Source organism: Eptesicus fuscus, chromosome 14 (genome assembly GCF_027574615.1).
Source record: "Eptesicus fuscus isolate TK198812 chromosome 14, DD_ASM_mEF_20220401, whole genome shotgun sequence".
Taxonomy (NCBI): Eukaryota; Metazoa; Chordata; class Mammalia; order Chiroptera; family Vespertilionidae; genus Eptesicus; species Eptesicus fuscus.
The window spans coordinates 37,121,968-37,140,055 of record NC_072486.1 but is presented as its reverse complement, the minus strand read 5'-3'; the positions used below and the strand labels follow the sequence as shown (position 1 = coordinate 37,140,055).

Below are 18,088 nucleotides of genomic sequence, written 5' to 3'. Positions count from 1 at the left end.
GTAATTTTTGGTATACAGCACTTATGTTGTAAGCACTGAGCCAAGAAATACATAAAATAGATTTAAGGTAAGAGAAAATTATTTTAATTTTCCCATTGGGACGGAATACCCAATGGCAAGTAAATGTTTGCTGTTAAATGGGCCTGAATTTAATCCTGGTTCTAAGCATAAAATCATGAACAAGATACTGAACTCATATGAGCCTTTATTTAAATTATCTAGAATATGGTGTTAGTAGTTAGCAGAGTATCTGATTGTTAAGAGTTTAGTAATATCGGCTTCATTCACTCTCTATTTTGACATTGGTAGAAATAATGAATCATGATTATTTAAAAAATGTTATAACTTTTAAGCAAGAGGTGATTCCTCTTAGATTATTGTTGGACAACATGATAAAAAGCACAAGTAAAGAACTATTTGTTTAATTCCTGAATTTTCCTTCAGAAGCAGGCCTTCACCACCACCTCCACCACTAACAACAACAACAACAACAAATAGGTAAGCATTTTCTTGCTTAAGGAAATACCTCCACGTGGAAAGGTAATGAGTCACAAAAATCAACATTCCTAGATAAGGAGAGAGTGTGAAATTAACTATGGTGACCAAAAGAGCCTATGTCAGGAGGACTAGGATGGGGAGCTCTCGTATATAGGGGCGTGGTTAAATCTAAGCTGGTCAAGGCCATGACTTGAAATTCCAATGGGTTGAACTATTTAGTTGAATCCCCAATGGGTTAAACTGATGTGAACTTCTAACTACTCCCCTGATATTTAGGAAAATTTCTGGGAACCCTGTATTATCTCATGGCAGAAGGGAGAACTGGATAACTCTTCACACCCACCCCAGTGCTATTCTGGCCCTGAGGACCATGGTTCTACTCCTCAGCTCCAGTCCCACTTGTTTCCACTACCTAATTAGGGAACCCACTCTCTGGGGACTTGCGTTCTGCCTTTCTGGAACATTCCTATTGCAGCAGGGGTTGGTTTCCAGTGGGAAGTCCATATAGAGGACATATCTACCCTTGAGGTTCCTCCTTTTCCTAGTCTCACATGCCTTACTCCTCTTGTAATCACAAATTTAAGGAAGGTGAAAGGCAATCTTATGAATACATTAATGAGACAGATTTTTCAATTCTTCTAATTAAACCCTGAAAAAGTTAGATCATCAGAAAGCAAAGGTCCTGGGCAAGAATAATTGCCCTGTGTTAAGTAGAGTATTATGCTCTCAGGACTATTCTATTTTCATAAAAGAAATGCCTATTGAAACAAAATGTACCTTTTACAAAACTGTAGTTGAAGACAGGCTCTACTCTGTGTCCCAATAGCTATAATAATAAAAGCATAATATGCTAATTAGACCGGACAGCTGAACAACCTTTCCAATGTTCTTCCAGACGACCTTCTGGACAAAGCCAGGGCTGCGAGGGCCGAGGCAAGCCGCCACAAATTTAGTGCATCAGGCTTCTAGTCTCTAATAAAGAACTGACAAATTGATTTCATCTCTCAGTCAATGCCAGGATATGTTTTCTCTGTAGATTTATTTACATGCTTTTTCTATTAAACAAGTAAGTAAGGGAGCCACTGAAAAAGATGCTGGACAATACAATTATTTTGGTTTGGGTGTCCAGGTAATCTAGATATTATATTCAGTTGCTCAGCTACCTGTGGTAATTAAGTCAATGCAGATACCAAGTTCCACATGTTAGTTTGACTCTCTTGAGGTGCTGTTTTTGTTTTGTTTTGTTTTTTACTTCTCCTTCATCTGCAAAACAAGAGTCTCTTTACTAAGGATCACGAAGGAGCACTTTGAATGTCATAATATGATAGGATACTAACAAATTGATTGTTGTACTTCACAGACAAGTTTGGCATCTTGCTTCTATGAATCCATATGAAGGAGGGAGGAGACATTTGTATGTTTTATTCTTGATATTCACCAACCTGATGGCATTTCTTTTTTTAAAATATATTTTTATTAATTTCAGAGAGGAAGGGAGAAGGAGAGATAGAAACATCAATGATGAGAGAGAATCGTTGATTAGCTGCCTCCTCACCCACACTGAGGATCGAGCCTGCAACCCGGGCATGTGCCCTTGACCAGAATTGAACCCAGGACCTTTCAGTCCGCAGGCCAAGGCTCTATCCACTGAGCCAAGCCAGCTAGGGCTGATGTCATTTCTTTATTTTTTATTTTTTAAATACATTTTTATTGATTTTTGAGAGGAAGGGGGGGAAAAAGAGAGAGAAACATAAATTATGAGAGAGAATCATTGATTGGCTGCCTCCTGCATGCCCCACCCCGGGGATCGAGCCTGCAACCCAGGCATGTGCCCTGACCAGGAATTGAACCCTGACCTTCTGGTTCACAGACCGATACTCGACCACTGAGCCACATTGGCTAGACCTGATGCCCTTTCTTTTAAAAAAAGATAGTTTAGCCCCCAAACTGCCTGATTATTGTGTGTGGGGGTTTTTAATTGTGAAAAAAATGTACTTCATTTGTTTAAAAAATGTTAAAGTGAAAAAGTCCAAACTCTCTTATGTCCCAGTCCTGTTTCCTATTAATCAATGCTAGCAGTTCCTTATATATCTTATAGAAATTACCTTTAAACTACCTTTTAACTACTTTTCATTTTCAATAGATCACTTCTTTTTTCCAAAATTATTTAATGTAGCCAGAATATGAATTATAAAATCAACCAAATAAATGAGAATCACTTAGCTGTCTGTCAGCATCAACAGAAGGAAAAAAAAACACCACACACAACCATTAAGCTTACCAACCTTCCATCTATATATCTATGTAAAAGCCTGTCATGTCTTATTAGCTTTATACAGAAATTTCATTTTAAATGATAGACTGCATATACTCTTAAATTATAGATCTGAGAGTAACCTTAGAACTAAGTTGGTATTACTTTTTGATTTTATAAATGAGGTAACTAAAACTCTGAGGACTAAACAAACTAATCCAAATCCTTTGACTTCCAACAATGTATGAGATAATGTGGAACTGTGGAGGTAGCAGCTACCTGTGGGTGTACAAAATATCACAACAGTAACACCACCACTGTATACCTCACTGGTAAGAAAATGTACAATAAATCAGTCCTAATTATGCCAAAAAAAATTTGAGGACCTGTATGTCTCTATGAAAAACAAAATACAATATGGTTACTTCCATGATATTTATAAGCCAACTGGGGAGGAAAGGTATATAAGACATAAACATGTGAAGGAAAAAAACACATCCAATAACACAAACATAAATTAATTCAAAATGACTCATAGACCATGAGTGTTAGAGGAATGAGAGGTGGAACAACTTGTGCACAGTTACTGCGTCATGGAGAAGGCGGGATTGCAGCCAGGCTTATAGGATGCATAAAAAAATAGAAGTTTCCAATAAGAAAGTAGGCATGAACGAAGGTGCAGAAATAAGAAAATCCTTGGCTGTGTTGAGAAAATGGTGATGAGCTGAATTTGGCTGGAACCCTGGATTTGTACGTGTGAAGACAGAGTTGGAATAAAATGAGAGGTATACTTTGGTAGGTGGGAGACTTCTAATGGCATGTTTTGGAGCTTGGAATTCTGATGTTTAGTTATCAGGGAACCACTGAAGCTTTCTGAGGAGAAGGTTTAAAAAAGTGACATTTCCCCCAGGTGACTCAGGTAAAGAGTAAGCTAGAGAACTGAGCCTGGGGAGGGCTGATGTTAGAGAAGCCAGTAAGGAGGCGCTCTTCAGTGGGAAAACTTGGGTGCAGATGGAACACAATCCTTCTGATAAAAACAGCCTCTGCTGCTGTAATTTATCTGAATAACTATAAGGGACAGAAGATTTCAAATGAGTAGATGACCTACAAGATGATTTTCAACAATGTTTATACCTATCTTTTATTACATATTGTTATGGGTTTTACTGTGTTATGGGTTGGATCCACATGTTAAAGTCCTAATCCCAACACCTCAGAATGTGACCTCATTTAGAAAGAGGGTCATTGCAACTGGTTACAATGAGATCATACTGAGGAGGGTGGACCCCAGTCCAATAAGACTGGTATCCTTAGTAAAAGAGGAAAAGCGGATACACACATATACAGACAATGTGAAGATGAAGGCAGAGATCAAACTGATGCTATTAGATGCCAATAATGCCAAAGATTGCCACCAAACCACCAGAAGCAAGGTAAGGGGCACGGCAGAGATTCTCTCTTACAGGCCTTAGAAGGAACCAACTCTGCCAGTACTTTGAACTTGGACTTCTAAAACTGTGGAAAAGTAAACTGCTGTTGTTTCAGGCACTCCGTTGGTGGTACTCTGTTATAGCAGCCCCTGGACGCTAATGTATGTGTCAACGCTGGGAGAGAAGAGACCAGGTCTTAGAGCTTGGATCTGATGGTCTCTTGAGGTACAGAGGACGGAAAAAAGCTATTAACTGAACTTGCTAAGGATGAGAACTGAGAAATTTCCATAATGCTTGGTTCCTGGATATATTTTTTAAAACTTAAGAATTTTGAAAAAGGAGTCTATCTTGAAAATAAACCTTTGATGTTCCATCACTTCCTGCTGCTAAGGATTCCATGTCACAGTAACAGCTTTTTTAGTCATCACTAGCATCTTAAGTATGTCCGAGTTCAAGATTTTCATTCAATTTGGATCAGTTATTTCCCAGCAAAAAAATAAAATAAAATAAATCACCCATCCATTATTTCCATGGTTGCACAGGAAATTGCCAAATGTGAAGAGGCATTGACAAATATAAGAATATTACCAAATGATTTGACAATGATTTTCTCATTAGAGTGCTCATGGTAAACAATTCCTACATTTTTCTCATTTTAAAATTATTCTTACATTTAACTAGTCCAAGTCAAATAAAGAACAGACATTTCCTAAATTGAATGGGATGAAAAAAAAACCCATCCTCCTTGAGAGAAGAATAATGCCACTGTGGTTTTTCTGGCTTTGCCATTCTGTCCTAATTAGCAAGTAAGATCATCTTTTATTTTTTTCATTTCTTTATAGCCTTTCCCTCAAACCACTTCCTACTTATATTTATAATATCATTAGGAAAACACGTATTAACACAAGTAGATTTACTTTTCAAATGTCCTGGCAAATATGCATATCATTTCCGATGAACATTTCACCTCTGAAAAAAAAAAAAATCAGTCTACTTTTAAGGTTTCATTTTCCTAGTATAGTATCTAAGGTAATGACACTTTACCCTGAGTTTTGTACCTTTCTATTTGGACTTGTGCTAAGAGAAATCTTCCTGAACACAGTGATCCTGCTTTCCCGTGCTCAGCGCTGCTGACACAGTGCACCTTAACCTTTTCCCAGGCACTCCAGGCTGGCCCCCTGCAGCCTGCACTTAGTCCTTCTCCAGCTTCCTCATCCGCTAACCTGCTAAACCCAGTCCATGCTTCTCCTTTTCTAATCAACTCAGTTTGCTAAGCCCTCGACATTCCTGGGCTTTTGCTCCTCCCCAAGTTTATTCCCGTTGGATTACTTCCCTTCCCTATGGCCAGGGTGCCATGTCAAATTTCCTCACACCTTATCTGGTCTCCCTGGGCAGAAATGACCTCTCCTTCTGCTTTTGTACAGCTATTGGTTTACACAGATACACACTGGCGACCAAGAACATGTGTGTGAGTGAATTTTCCAACTCTCACTTGAGGTTAAGGAATGTTTCCTACATAATTGGTTATCACAGACTGTATCCACATGTATGAAAGTAAACAAATACTTTGTTACAGTAGATCTCTGGTAGCATAGAGACTCCAGATCTCTTCAACTTCCTGAGTCATTGGTTCTCAGATTCCTGGTAAATGGTGTCATTTCTTTATCAATGGCCTATCATGTTGAATTCTTTATAATTTTATCAAACTGCTTGAACCCATTACTTCTTGACCCCAATAATCCTCACCTTTCCTATATTAAATTGATAATTTTTAATCTTTATCATTTTCATTTTGTCCTGACATGGCTTACCAGGTGTGCGGGAACCCTTTTTCTGCCAAGGGACGTTGGATATTTATAACATTTGTGGGCCATACAAAATTATCACCTTAAACATTAGCCTGCTATATTTGGTCAAACGTTTGCTTAACTCACCCTTACTGCTTTGGCAAGGCCAGACCAAAGATCTAGTGGGCCTTACAAGGCCAGATGTTCCCCACTCCTGAGTCCTTAAACAATGGCTTATTTTACAGAAACTCTGTTCCATAATATTAATGGTTGAAATAATAAATAACTGAATATTGCCCTGGCCCATGTTGCTCAGTGGTTAGAGTGCTGGCCCATCCACCACAGGACCAGGGGTTCGATTCCTGGTCAAGGGCACATACCTGAATCACAGGTTCAATCCCTGCCTGGTCTGGGAGTGTTTGGGAGGCAACCAATCAATGTGTCTCTATCACATCTCTCTCTCTCTCTCTCGCTCTGTCTGTCTCTCTCTCTCTCTGTCTCTCTCTTTCCCTCCCCCTTCTCTCTTGTACTCTCCTTCCCTGTCAGCTCTGCCTTCCACTCTCTCTAAAAATCAATGAGGAAATATCCTCTGGGGAGGATTAACAAAAATAAAAAGAAATAACTGAATATCCTTCTATCATGTAAACGTCTTTCAGAATAATAAATGGCACACTAAAACAAAAACAAAAACTTGATCTGATCCTGCTGTGAAATCTACTACAAATTCTTCATAATTTTATCAAATTACTGGACAAGTGGTCAATACTAAACATTGTCAATCCCCCTTACTCAATCCTGCCTTAATCACCTTAAACAGAAGCCCCCCTGGTTTTCCATTATCCAATGACTCTGTGTTATCTTTGTTCCTCACCTCTCCTAGACTGGAGATTCTTCACCTCTGCTCCCCTGGAGACCATTTCTACCTTAAGAAATTGCTGTCTCCACAGTTTCATGCACACTGAGCGATTGATTTCTCCCTTTAGCTTTTCAACTAGGCCTACACTGTGCATGGATTACTCACCAACTTGAGCTCTGGCTTTCCTTCTGGTCCCTTCTACTTTATATCTTACCCTTGAGCTCCGTTTCTGCATTCCCAACTGACCAGTCTTCCCACCCAGAGAAACTGACTTTCCCTTTAACATTAACATGCCCAACACTGAAGGGATCCTTTAGAGCTACACCCTATTTATCCCTTTGGACTTCAACTGGAAAGCCTGGGAAACATCTATCTATCTATCTATCTATATAAAACCCTAATATGCAAATAGACCGAACGGCAAAACAACCTAACAATGGGTCGCCATGATGTGCACTGACCCCCAGGGGGCATGTGTGGAACATGGCAGGCGTCAGAAGCAGGCGGCACAGTGTGGAACATGGTGGGTGCTGGTCACTGTCATGGGGGTGAGTCTCTGGCTCCCACATGCCACAGTCCCACCTGGTGCTCACACCTGCTGCTGGTGCTGGCCCCGCTCACACCTGCTGCCAGCACCGGAGCTGCTGCTCACACTCACTGCCGGCCCCGATTGCCCCTCATGGCTTCTCCACCTCCCCCTGTTCCTGAGGGGCGATCAGAGCCGGCAGCCGCCTCTCTCAACCTCTGCTGGCGATGGCCCCACTCACACCCACTGCTGAGTGCTCCAATTGCTCCACGCCGTTCAACGGCTGCGAGTGGGACTGGCGTCAGTGCATGGGAGGGGCGGCAGCAGGAATGGGGCTGCCGGCAGAGAGGGGCCGGGGGGGGCCGTGGTGGGAGCGTGGAGGATGGGCCCACCCTTGTGCCCACCACAGCCTCGCGGCCCACAGTTCCTTTCAAGGTGCATGAATTCATGCACTGGCCCCTAGTATAATATAGAAACATGGATAAAATATGAGTATAGATTTTATTTGTAAATATTTCATACTAGAGGCCCAGTGTCCCGAGGGATACAGTAGTGCGCAAAGGGGCAGGCGGCTGGGGAGGAGCCCGGACCCGGGCCAGGGGCCACTCCCACTCATTCTGGCCCTGCTGCACCTGCTGCCACAGCCTCTGCTCAGCAGCGCTGGCGTGGAGGCAGGAGAGGCTCATGCCGCAGCAGCTGCGCTAGCCAGCCATGAGCCCGGCATCTGGCACCCGTTGGTCAGCTGAGCGGTGCTCCTGCTGTGGCTGTGGGAGTGCACTGACCACCAGGGGGCAGCTCCTGCATTGAATGTCTGCCCCCTGGTGGTCAGTGCATGTCATAGTGACCGGTCAAACAGTCAACCAGTCAAACAGTTGACCGGTTGCTTAGGGTTTTATATATATAGACATATCATTATATGAACGAATATATACCTTAATACTATTGTAAACTGACTCAGAATTATATCTTAGAAAATCTTAAGTTAAAATAGTATTGCAGTATTACTGAGAAGTTTCAATATCAATCAGCATCATTATATATATATATATCATCCCTTAATGACAATAAATTATCCTTAGAAATTACAGAGGAAATAAGTACTATAAAATCTGATTTTAAAATGGGCTAGTTGGGCCCTGGCCTGTGTGGCTCAGTTGGTTGGAGTGTATTCCTATGCACTGAAAGCATTCATGTTTGACTCCCGGGCAGAGCACACACCTAGGTTGCAGGTTCAATGCCCTGGGAAGGCAACCGATCAATGCTTCTCTCTCACATCAGTGTGCTTTTTTTCTCTTTTCCTCTCCCTTCCCTCTCTCTAAAATCAGTAAGCATGTCCTTGGATGAGGGTTTTTTAAAATGTGCCAGTTGGCATATCATTTATTCTATTATAAAAATGCAAGACAAAGAATAGTAAAATGGTGTACTTGACACAAGTAAATCAGCAAATAAGACACAATGTTATAATAAAATAAGTAAGCATTGTCACAATATGTGAATGGTGCTTAATTAAGAGATTACTTGAGTTTTCTGGAAATGTTTTGTTTGTTTACCCTATAGCACATACTGTCATTTAAGTAATCTTATACAAGCTCTGCTTTAATGTATAACAGCTTTTCTAGTTTAATTACACAAATAAAAGAAATTGCAATGGCTTTTGAAGTAAAAATCAACTGTACCTGGGATAGTATTTAATGTACTGAGAATATGATAATTTAATAAGTATAAATGTTCAGACACTGTCTCAACTCTATTGTTTTTTAATTAATCAAACTGTTCAATGCTATTAGATAATTTCAGTTTGTATTGGTAACTAAGCAAATGCTAGACCAAAAAATATATATATAACTTGTCTTTGTAATGTCCTTGACGGTCAAAGCTATGTCTATTAATTGCAGTATCTACAACAACTAGCATATTGCCTTACATATAATAAGTCCTCAATAATTTGTGTGCTGAATATAATTTGAAAGGAAATCCAGAAACTATTCTAAGTTTATACAAATCAAAAAGGCCAGTCTTCTGCTTTTATCTTCCATCAGAGAAAAACAACTTTTCCAGAAAAGTGAAACATTCACCCTTTATAGCCATTTTTTTTATTTTTATATTTATGTGGTTCATTACTTTTTTCCCCCAGAAGGAAAATATTTCTAATCTGTTGTGAAAACAGAGTATCATTTTTTAAACTTTAACGATGTGAAATATATGTACAGTAATCAATGTGCTCTTTTCTCTTTTAGAACAAAGTGTGCAATGTGGAGGAAGTCAACCTACTTAAAACAACAGGAGAGAGGAACAGAACAAATCTGCTCCACATCATTAATTTTCATAAATATCAAGAAGTCTTAAATTCCACAGCTTAAAATAACGCATCTCTTCCATTTAAGTAAAATAATTTTACCATCATTTTTCATTGACCATTGCCATGTAATATTTTATTTGTACATAAAAGAGGCTATCCTGAGGAGTCTGTTTCCTCAACTGTGAAGTAAGAATACACACATATTTCACAGAGGCATAGTCTAGCATAGTTACTGCCATACAACAAAAGAATTCAATCAATTGTTTCCTTCCCTCATACTTAAGCTATAGAACATGATGCTGAGACCCAGAACATGAGATAAAGATCACACAGTAGGCATTTTTAGGATTCACATTCCTAGTAGATCAAATGAGACTTAAAATAAGACCAATGCATAAGTGAAGGGAGTCATGTAATAAAAGTAAAAAGACAGAAACCAATTTGTTCCTCTAATGGGCACTTAAAGACTTAAAAGCTGTAGTTCCTGAAACTGTGTTCAGCTTAATCTTTATATAAATTCCAGGGATATGCAGATAGTCAAGATTATCTGGTAACGATGCAACAGTTAGTTAGAATCTCAGGTTTTGTCCTCAACCTCATACACTAAGCCTTCTATATGAATCCTTAAACAAGCACATAATTTATTTTAGTTCTCAAAGATATTTTGGTAATATGGAATTTAAATGCATTGAATATTATAAAGAACAAAATTACTGAGATCATATAATTAGTACCTTGCACAATTTTTCTTATTACAGCAATTAATCTCAAAAATCAGTCCCTCTCCCATCTTACAGTTCTGTCTTAAATATAGGTATAAAAACAGTTAGAAAAATAACTCTCGACTTACATCTTCCTTTGAATTTTTAAGTGACAAAGGCTTACATCTTCCTTTGAAGATGTTGGCTTAAATAAATATGTAAGAAGATGAGCTGAATAAAACATAAATTGACAGTAGGATTAACTTTGAAGGAGATTCAAGGGTATGGTTTAAGAACATCATTTTTCTATTAAATTTTGAATTTAGATAAGAACCACTTTTCTTTGTCTTTCTATTGAGTTCTAATTGCTTTGGTCTATTACTGAGAAGTTACTGTTAATACTACTGTTGTCTTTTTTTTAAATGTAGCTCAGAAAAATCCTTAGACAGAAAAAAAAATCTGTGTTCCTTTGCTTAATTGATCATACAAAGCAAGTGAATAAACCAAGTTTCAACAGCTCATCAAAAAAGTTATAAGGTATTATTGTATAAATTAATTGATTTTACTTCATGAAACACAGCTTTAGTAGGTAACTTTTATTATGCAATATTCCATATACTTAAAGATTTACATAAGACTTGGAAATAAAACAGTAAATTTGATTCTAAAACTTTAAAATATTGTGTAAACAAATAAATAATCTACTCTAATATAAAAATGTAAACTGAATTGTGGGCATGTACAGTTGATGTTAGAGGATCATCTGAATTCTATTACAGATGACATTTTAACATACTATAGAATTAAAGGATTCAGACTAAATTAAAGTAACGAGGATTTATAGTGAATGAAAATATTGCAGGTGAATCTAGTTTGCCTTGTTGTATATCTCTTAAAATTTACTTAAAGTTAAAATTCTCCCCTCACAAACTGTAATTGCTTACAGTGAGGTATAACAGAAGTCACTGCAGCATTGTGCCAACACCGTTATTTCAAACTTGCCATTTATTAGCACATAGGTATTTCACAATGAAAAGGATGCTTGGAAGAAAAAATTAGTAATTTACTTAATACTTATCTACGCATGAGAAAAACTGTAAAGGGAACAGGCTATTCCAAGCAAAATTCCATAATTACTATAGATGATTTATTATAATAGGTCAGATATATCCGTCTCAGCTGAAATAGATTTTTTAAGTAAAATTATTAAAACATCAAATTAAGCTCTGGTATTGTGAAAATGAACAAAATTATTACAATGTGTGGACTATTTCCAAACTTTAAAAGCACTTCGGCGTGGAAGATGGACACTTTCCAAGGAGCACAGGGCACACCGTGCTGTGCAGAATTTGCAAAAGCCAAAGTGCTTATGGACTGACACGTACCTTAAATCTTTGCTCCTGTCGTTTCAATATTTTAAAGTGCCAGGCACTGGTAAGTAATTAAAAATGTCCAAGATTTCACTGTTCTCAGTAATTCAAACTGGTATGGTCCCAGGGCATCAGGGAGTAGGTTAAATGTATTCATCTGTTTTTTCAAATCAAAATCACAGTAATTACCTGTGTTTTGTTTCTATTTAAATGCAGTCCTGCTTTTCAGAAATTTTAACTACTTTTCTACAACACAAAAGCAGTAAGATAAAGCTATGTCTAAATTAAAGATAAAAAGAATGCACCTATTTTTGTTAGAATAAGTGAAGCATCGCTATCTTTTTAGTGAAGAACACATTTAGCAACTTTTCATGCTTATGGGACTGCCAAAAATAATCCTTTGACTTTTCATAAACTCTCACAAAGCCCAGAACATCGGTAATGAAAAGTTAGACATGGATGACTTGAAGCATATACAAAGTTTTGCCTAATTTGGGGAAATCCTAAATGAGTGGTAATTTTGGAAGTGGTGGTCAGTCAAGCAGAAATCTCTTAACACATTCTATTGGTGACTTCCAAAACACAGCTTTGTAAAAAACTCTGAGTTCCTAGAACCTGCTACACACAGACTGGTCATAGATGGTATAAAGGTCACTTAGAAGTCATTGGGCCCAGGTTTCCAGGCAGTTCAGAAAGCTCTTTAAAAAGATGCCCAGACTCTGCTTAAGCATTTCCAGGAGGTGTGAGGCAGGTAGATGGAGTTTACAACCTGGCTACCCAGACCCTGCTCAGCCTGGGAGTCCTATTCTGGAGAACTAAACAGTGCACCACGTCGTATGATACAATTTAAAGAAACATTATTCACACAGAAGGTACAGTAACCATTAGCTTCAGACCTGAGAGACCCAGGTAGATGAGGTTGGGAATACCTCTAAAATGTTTAGATTCAAGGAGAATTCAACATATGGAATCGAGTTTACAACTATAACCGAGAGGGGCTCATGGTAGCTGCGTTTTAACTTTTTGCAAGAGTTCTAGAATTGGGAGCAGAATCTTTCAAATAGTGTAATTCCAATAAACTAATTCTGTTAAACCCTTCAAGTCTGCCAGGATTGGTGTTTAGTATGCTGAGCATTTTTACATACATTAACTTATTTCATCTTATCCAGGTTCTGAGGTAAGCTCTATTAATACCCCCGTTTTAAAGTTCAGGAAATGAGTACTCAGAGACTTAAAGTGTGTTCCAAGAGAAAGGAACTGCAAAAAAAGCAGGAGGGGAAGAGACAGGAAAAATCGCTAACGTGTGAGAACTTTCTCTGTTGATCTCTGCGGCCTATTAGCCACCAGTTTTATGGTTTCCTTTACTCTCTAGTAGTGTTTGGGGCATACATTTAAAATTGGATCCACATTTAAAGAAGCAAGCTATTGTCACTGGAAAGATCCCAGAATCCCAATCAAAACAATAAAGAGACATTATTGCTTTGGTCAAATTTGAATTGGTGGATTAATGAAGCAGCAATCCAAAACTGTGGATTTCACACATGTGTTTGTCACTTCCATTCCAAAATCGAATATAAATATATGTGTATACAAAAACAACTGTCAGATACATAAACATGTTAAGACATGGTAGCAACAGGGTTAAACATCCTATTTTGAAAGACACTAAATTAACATATTTGAGAGATTAATATTTCCTAACTTCATATGGTCAGGCCTGTATAGAAGCATATAAATATGTCCTTTTAAAAATTAAATTGTAGAAGGTGACATTGCAGAGGATATTACAAGAAATGGCCAGAAATAAATAAAAAAAAGCCATCATGCTTATGCCCTAGCTGGTTTTGCTCAGTGGATAGAGCATCAGCCTGCGGACTGAAGGGTCCTGATTCTGGTCAAGGGCACATGCCTGGGTTGTGGGCTCGATCCCCAGAGTGTGGCGTGTAGGAAGCAGTCGATCAATGATTCTCTCTCATCATTAATGTTTCTTTCTCCTCTCTCCCTTCCTCTCTGGAATCAATAAAAATATATATTTTTTAAAAAGCCATCATGCTTAAAGGACGTAATTTTGTATAGGCTGTTAAACTTAGACAATAGTATTCATAGGACTTGTATAATAGTAACATCTAAAATGGGTTATTTGATCATAGTTTTAATTCATGAAGCAAATATATGTAGAGTTTCTAGGGATTTAATATCTTGCATTCATTATAGTCAGTGAGAACTTAAAACAATCATTATATTCGAATGATCTTCTGTTAAGTTCTTATTAGGGAATTGCTAATGAATAACCTGCTGTGCTACAAATCTCTCCACCCTCATAAAATCTACATCTGCAATCATGACTAATAAGAAGAGTGGAACCACATCTATGTTGAGCAAGTTATTATCACTGCAGAGTTTGCTATTTACAATTTAAATGTTAAGAAAGAAACAACAGGAAAGTAGTTTGAAATGAAAAGCAAACAAAATACCCAAAGCATTTCTTATTCACAGCCTCAAGGTATGTTGATCAAAGAACCTTCTCAACTACCAAAAACTTCCCATTGCATTGATCCTTTAAAAAAAGAAAAAGAAAATCAGCACTATTTGAGATGAAGTGGTACTATCTTAAACACATTCCGAAGTACAGAAAACCTGATTATAATACTGACATTGACAGAAAAAAAAAATAAAACAATCAGAGAGGATCTTATTTCTACAATGAAATAGATCTGCAGTGCATCACTGTGTTTAAGAATACCATTTTATAACCTACAGCATGACAGAACACAGGACTAAATACACAGCACATCACTGTGGGATTTTGCCATGGGCTCCTATTCTTTAAATCACCAAGTAATACTCATTCTTAGGACTAGAATTAAGGGAAGGAGAATCTAACAAATTATAATTTTGCCTGTCATCCAAAAAGAAATTCCCACGTTTAAATGTGCAATTCTATAACCCTCAAGGTTAAATCTAGAGACAATTACAATGAGTATCATAAATAATGCCTGAGTCATTTCACTCATATTGTAGATTCTTTCAGTACTGCAAATTTGATAGTCAGGTTTGCTTAACTCAAATCGTTCAGAAGAGCCAAAAGCTATAATTTCTTCAGATTAGTAAAGAGTAACCCAAAGGACTCAAAAGTCAAAGCACAACAAAAAAAGAGTCAGCGTGCCAACATCATCTTTTGACAATGCATGCTGGGAGACATGACTTTATCTTCAAAGTGACACTGTGTTAAGTTTTGCTCACCGGACCGGGCATCTTATGCAGGGCACACAGCAGAGTTAGCTGCCAGCTCAGAAATAGCATTTAAATCCTGGCTGCAATTATGCTGACCCACAGAAGTTGTTGGCCTATCAAGGAAACTATTTGTTCTATCAGAAAATAAAACTAAGCAAATAAAAATAAGTGCCATCACCTTGATATTCTCTCCTAAGACTGCCCCTATGTTATTTTTAACTTTAGATTTTAAAAAAAGTAAGTCAAGCAAACACCCAACTTTTTAGTTCATTGTTAGGAAAGTTAAGTGCATCAATTAGAGAGACTGGAAAGAATCTATGGAAGTCATCAAGTCATGTCATTCTGCCTCTGTCCAAAATGGGCATATGCCATCTATTTTGGTTTAAAATAATCTTTAAGAAATGGGATCCTATATCAGTTCCCACACCTACAATAAGATGTCGGTACATCTCCCCACCATTGCCATTTAGTAGCTTACAAATAATTGAATAAGTCATCTAACCTCTCTGAGTTTTAGTTTTACCCCATGAAAATAAATCTATTGACACCATCCTCATCTCCCACATATTTTTGATATAACTAAATATGACTATGTGCATTAAAATGCTCAAGAACCACAAAATGTATGCAAATCAAGTTATTAAGCTAGATCTCTTATCTATTTCAAATTCAGTCCATTCTATTTTGTTCAAGAACTTGATTTGTATGACAATACGTCAGCCTTGAAAATATGTTGTGGCATATGAAATTAATGGAAAGGCTTTGGGAAATGCAACGATTACTCAGTACCTGTTCCTCTATTTGGTAGAGTCTGCCAGGCGGGAAGAATCACACATGAAAGAAAGATTGTAAGAAGTAAAATAAAGCACTATACAGGTTTAGGAAGAGAAGCTTCTTCCAAATATATAAAATAAAAAACAACTTAAGTTCTATATTTTGTGTTTTATCCTTATAAAAATATGCTTCTTAATAGGTAACAACTACACATTTAAAAAGTCAGATAGATTAGGTCTGCTCTGCCAGATGGGAGTTACATTGATCCTCCAAAGCAAAATTATAAATGAAGTCTATTCAGCTATTAAATGATCACAGGCATGTCACGCTACCAAACTGAAGAAAAATTACATGATTCAGCTCCACAATAGGAAACATGAAAAATGGTAGCACAACTAGCCTCCAGCCTCAAACTACACAGCTGTCTTGTAAAATGATGGCCTCCCAAGGAGCTCTAATGCCCAGAGATTCAGACTCATTTTTAAAAGCATTTTCAGTATGGGGACAAGATTCATTGCCATCCATTATCAAACAGCATCAATATTAAAATCAATAATGAAACTTCTGAACACTATTAAAATATTGACAATGAAGCCACGTTGTAACATTTCAGCAAGTGAAGCAAATGAAAAATAAGAAAAATAATGCCAGAGAAGCTGCTTCCTGATGAGGTGAGGAATGCAATCAAGCACACACAAAATGGGCAGCCAAAAAGCTTCAAGGGCAAACGGAAGTATAATTTGAACTAATGCAACATCAACATCAATTGGTTCAGAGCATCAGCAGCAGACAAGCACCACTGGAGGGAACAATTAGTGACAGAGACTTGATCTTGGAGAAATGAACCTCTACAACAAAAATAGGAGATAACAGATACCGCAACAAAAAGCTCCTAGAGTAATGGCTTCAATCATCCTCACCAAAATAATAGCTCACGCGCATGAGATATAGGTCATTTTTAGCCTTCCTCATCCTCGTGGAAAATATCACTAGCTGATAAGCTTAATGAATGTACAAGGTTCTAATGTATGTCCCAAAATATAGTTCATTAAGCTGAATAGGGAGTGATTCAGACTAAAGATGTTTTCACAGATAATTAAGAATTTTTGGTTAAACAGATGGAGAAGACAGATGCTGCTCCTTCTCAGTTCTCAAATTTTTGGGGTCAAGCCATCCCATGATTTCTGTCTCAGGCAGATGTGATGTAAATATGGAAAAGGCTTTTGATTTAGTGGATGCTGCTCAGGCTATTATAAAAGCTAAGTAAGTAACTAAACTTTGATATAATTATCTAGGGATAGGACACAACAACAGGAAAAGATCATTTAGGAATAAATCCATGTTTTAGTAAAAGAAAATACATATAACACTAATGATGTAGCAGTCACTTGTCTAAGTGTTTCCAAATATTAACTCATTTAATCATTTTAAACCTTCTATGAGGTAGAATTGAGCCATTTTCAGATAGGGATACTGAGATACTGGGAGAATAAATGAATTGTCTTAAGTCATATAAATAGCAAGTGGCTATTTTGTTTTTCAGTATTAAGAGCTTATTTCTGACACAGGAAGAAATTGAAGGGACTTCCTATTTCACTGTCTGGCAATGATTCCACTGAAATGGGAGAATAATGTCATTTACATTTTATAAGGCCACATAGGAAATACTGTCAAGAAGATAATATGCTGACATTCATTTTTCTACACATTCTCTAACCATAAATAATATTTTCTTCAACTAGAGGAAAACCAAGGTCTTTATCACAGGTGCTTGATTACAATGTATATTATTCATGAAGTTAACAAGTTATTTCAATAAACATTTATTTACTAAATGACTTTACTATCTATAAAATATGAATGGTTGAGGGGAATATATAAAGGAATACTAACATAATCTGTTTTCTGTTTTTAAATTTGGAATAAGAGCTGACCATACTGGACATTAACTCTTTCAGCCACCAAATATGTATGCTTCAATTTAAGAAGATAATTCTTTCAAGTTACATTGGATATTCTTGAATTTTACAAAATAAAACACTAATCTGAACATAAGTTAGGTATAATAAAACCAGTGTGAACTGGGCACTGACACAACAGCTTGTTTTTTAATAATCCTCACCTGAAGATTTGTTTGTTTGTTTTTATTTTTAGAGAGAGAGAGAGAGAGAGAGGAGAGAGAGAGAGAGAGAAATGTTGATGTGAGAAACACCGATCAGTTGCCTCCCATGGTCCCTGAAGGGAGATGAAACCTGCAACATAGGTATGTGCCCTGACCATGAATCAAACAGGCAAAATTTTGGTATATGGGACTACGTTCCAATCAACTGATCCACTCTGCCAGGGCCTGACACATTAG

General features: G+C 37.4%; 1 protein-coding gene across 2 annotated transcripts in view; it reads right to left on the bottom strand.

Annotated features, from left to right (window-relative positions):
* Positions 1 to 18,088, bottom strand: part of MAGI2 (membrane associated guanylate kinase, WW and PDZ domain containing 2) — a 1,197,465-nt gene that overhangs the window by 1,093,107 nt on the left and 86,270 nt on the right. The gene's annotated exons all lie outside the window — the stretch shown is intronic.